This window comes from Suricata suricatta, chromosome 2 (genome assembly GCF_006229205.1).
Source record: "Suricata suricatta isolate VVHF042 chromosome 2, meerkat_22Aug2017_6uvM2_HiC, whole genome shotgun sequence".
Classification (NCBI taxonomy): Eukaryota; Metazoa; Chordata; class Mammalia; order Carnivora; family Herpestidae; genus Suricata; species Suricata suricatta.
In genome coordinates, this window is record NC_043701.1 from 19,750,710 (window position 1) to 19,754,652 (window position 3,943).

Genomic DNA, 3,943 nt, shown 5'->3' on the forward strand with positions numbered 1-3,943 from the left:
AGGTTGGGAGCTGAGATTCAGGTGTTAACATCTCTGTGTCTTTGCTAGCACCCACAGGCTAGAGAAGCCTGGGACAGTCTGGGTCTACTGACCATACCCAGCTACCAAGTTCATACCACAGTTCGAGACTTCTCCCTCAGGTCCAAGGGCAGTCATTGTTCTGTCCTATTTTACTATTCTATGGCCTGGAGTCTCAAGAACAGAACCCTTGGGTTAGAAGCTTACTTACCCCCTTAAGAATCAGAGGAAAGAATACATTTGTTTCAGTGGACTGAGAATCTTGAGAGCAGCTGTCCTACCTCAAAGTGGCAGCTTTCAAGGACACAGATTGAAGGTTGTTGGAATGTACAGTGGACATCTGGTGACACGTCCAGGAAGCAAGGGTCAGTGGGGAGTGGGGGGCCCTTCCTACATCTGCATCACATCCAGGGAGGTGTCACTAGGAAGGCTCCCTTCTCTCCTAGTCTCTGCTTAGAGTTGGGATACTGTTGATATTTCTACTCTCCTGCAGGTGGCGCCACAATTTAGGTTTTTAAGCCACTGACTGCCTGTGGTTTTCATCTAGTGCACTGTGCACTGTATAAAACCCAGCCATGGGGCCAGCTCTTGGGGGAAAAAATTTCTCTCTAGCACCACCAGGCTCTGGTGATTTATTTAACAAGCAAATCTGGCTTTTATCAACTTAAATAGCAGTTCTGTTCCTAGGCTAATAAAATGGTGGTAGCTAAGTGAAGGAAAACTTAAGGATTTCTTCTCCTCTCTCCTATTAAATCTGGCCCTTTTATTCAGCCTTGAGTGATGAGCCAATACTTTTCTCTTCAAGCCCCTCAATAAACCACAACCGAATTGCCACCAAAAAAAAATGCCTCATTCGAAGATTTTATGAAGCAATATGACATTTCACTTCTCCCTCTTGTGGCCACGGGGCCAGGCAGTGACTACTGGGTTTTGTCACTGGCCAGGAATGGAATGGGTGGCTTACAGATCTGACGTCAGTTGAAGAAAAGTTGGGTCTCTCTTTGCCCCTCACCAGCTGGCAGAGGCTGCAGGAGCTGTGAGAGGGAGAATGGTTTGCAACTAATGCAGAAACCCATTTTGAACTGTTCTGGAGCCTGCCCTTGCTGGTGTGTCTATTCATAGAGAAGGTCAAGACAACAGAGGACTTTCCTGCCCCCTGCACTGTGCCATTAAAAAAAGGATGTGTCCTTCTGGAAAGCAGTGCTAATTCCCTGGGTGTGCTCTGCACTTATTTAGAGTCTCCAAGTGCACGGATAGATAGCGTCTCCCTTGCATGTCACGATCTGTAAGGGGTAAGTGAGGCAGATGAGAACCTGAGATTTCCAGATCACAGCATTGGTGCGTGGCGACACCCAGGTCCAGGACCAAGTCTTCTTGCTTCCAGCGTGGAGTGCTACCATCCTACCTCATGCCATTCTCTAGCCTTGCAAGAGGAAATCCAAGGGGCCATAATGATAATAAAATCAAGCCCCACACTGTTGCTAATTTGACCCTTCCTGTTCTCCCTTACAGTGATACTCTATAACCACCTAGTCAATATAGCTTCTTCCATGTTTCTTACTGGAGGGGAAGGAGGGAGAACGTGATTGGCCATATGGCCCCATTAATGGTGAGAGACTTGGCTGGGGCCACTCACCTTCCCGTGGTTGGACCAACTTTTTACCTCCCTTTTATGTCATTTGGTTCTGTTATTACCGTTCAGGCACCACATGGCATCCGTTTTGCTGAATGAAAATAAATGGCAACACGTACTAGGCAGGAGATAAAGAATAATAAATAGATTTTATTTGCCACCCCTAAAAAAGGTCTTTGACTTCCCATCCATCCATCAGAAACTGACCGTGAGGCTCACCAGCAATATTCACACACACACTGCACACAGAGGCTACAAGAGGGAAAATCAGTTATATTCAAAATACATGTTAGGAGGGCCTGGGTGGCTCAGTCGGTTCAGCGTCCAACTTCAGCTCAGGTCATGGTCCCACAGTTCATGAGTTCAAGCCATGCGTTGGGCTCTGTGATAATAGCTCAGAGCCTGGAGCCTGCTTCTGATTCTGCGTCTCCCTCTCTCTCTGCGCCCCCCCTCCCATAAGTAAACATAATTTTTTAAATTAAAAAATACATGTTAGAATAGCTGCGAAAGGAGGCAACGATGTTTTCTTTCTTCCCCTCACTTCCCGCGTTTTTATGACATGTCCTGAGAGTGGCGAACACATTTGAAAGGCTTGCCTCCCCCCAGCCCCACTCTGCCTTTATTGAGCTGTATTCCTTAAGCAACCCAGTATGATTTTCCATGGGGCTATCTGTGTTGTCACCTCTGGGAAAGGCCTGCGATGATCCTGTGGAGAAATTTTAGAGAAGATATCTTAGAGGGGGGCCAGACCCAGTGCGAGGACAGCCTTACAGAAGCCTGAGCCCGAGCACCCCCTTAAATTTTGCAGCCTGGGTGCCTCACCCTGGCCTCAGTCCTTCCTAGAGAGACATTTGGCCCTGGGCTTCCGCAGCCTGGATGGAAGTCCAAGGAACAGTGGCATTGAGTTATTTTGTTGTGTGTTTCTCTGGACTTCCGAAGCTAACCTGATATTGTGGGCTTTATCTAGAGTCTGGGATCCAGGGCTTCTGAGGAGAGAGGAGCCAGATCAATGTATTAACACAAGCTAATAAGATAACTCCTTGCTGCTTTCTGGGCCATGCACTACTCAGCCGAGAACCAGAGGCTACAAGGGCTCCGCGCGGTCTCCTGGAATACGTCTAATCAAACAAGCCAATGTCTGGCTTCCTCCTCGCCCCGGCTCTGGCTTGGCTCATCTTTTCATTGAGGCATCCACCTTTGAGAGCAAAGCTTCTGCAAGGCGCTATCTATGCGGACCCTGCCTGACCCGAGTATGCCACCGGCCTTGGGGCTGGTAGCGCTGGGCAGCTCCCAGCTCCTGTCAAAGACTCCCCAGTTTACAACTCCGATTTCTGTGAAAATGTAACCCCTACAGGAAGGCATTGCGATTTTTGCTGTCATCAGTCATGTCCACCCAATGGGAAGATTCTCAAGAGGTGTTTTGATGGGAGGGACAGTAAGGGGCAGGAAGTTGGCTGCCTACAGGAAAAGGAAAAGTTGAGGAGGCGTCCTCAGAGAGGAGACCAACAACTATGGCTCCTTTGGACGGCCCTCAGCGACTGCTGGCCCATGCGAGGAGGCGCTGAGTGACACAACTGAATGTTCCCGGACCATGTTGGGGGTGGGGAGCAGAGCCTTATGCAGAGTTGGTAGTTGAGTGTAGAAATCTCTTAGGCTTCTCCTGGTGGGAGGGGGGTACGTTCACAGGAGGATCTGGGCAGAGGTTTCAGAGGTAGTGCTACCCACTGCCGTCCTGCATGCTTCCTCTCTGCCAGATGGCTGTCTAAACCACAGCAATGTGAATTCTTTCTTCGGACTTCCGAAAGTGCCCTGATGTCGGCATTGTCTGTTCTGCTGTGGTCGAGGATTCTGAGAACAGGAGCCAGGTCAGCTCCTCGACCTCAACATGAATAGACGCGTCAGGCTGCTGAGCAAGCTGGAGGGCACTTGGCCATTTATGCTCTCTCACCCAGGCCTCCGTCCTTGGGTGCTGTGGAGTGAGGGGGCTGCCTTGGAGGGGTGCTGGGGTTCTGATGAGGAATAGGTGCGTGCGCCTGTGTCCGCTCCGCACACCCGATGGTCCTTCCGAGCCGCAGCGCCCACATCCCGAGGAGGCTGAGCGTGCCTCCTTTCGAGTATGCGCCCTGTACCCGTGTCCCCGAGTACGTGTCCCTCTCTGCCCCACATCGTCCCCCGGCAGGGTCGTTGGGCGCCGGCCGCGGGGGTGTCCGCCACCGTCCGTGCGGGGGAGCGCCGGCGGGGCGGGCCGCTGCGGAGCGGAGTGGGGGAGGCGCCCCCTGCCCCCTCTGCCGG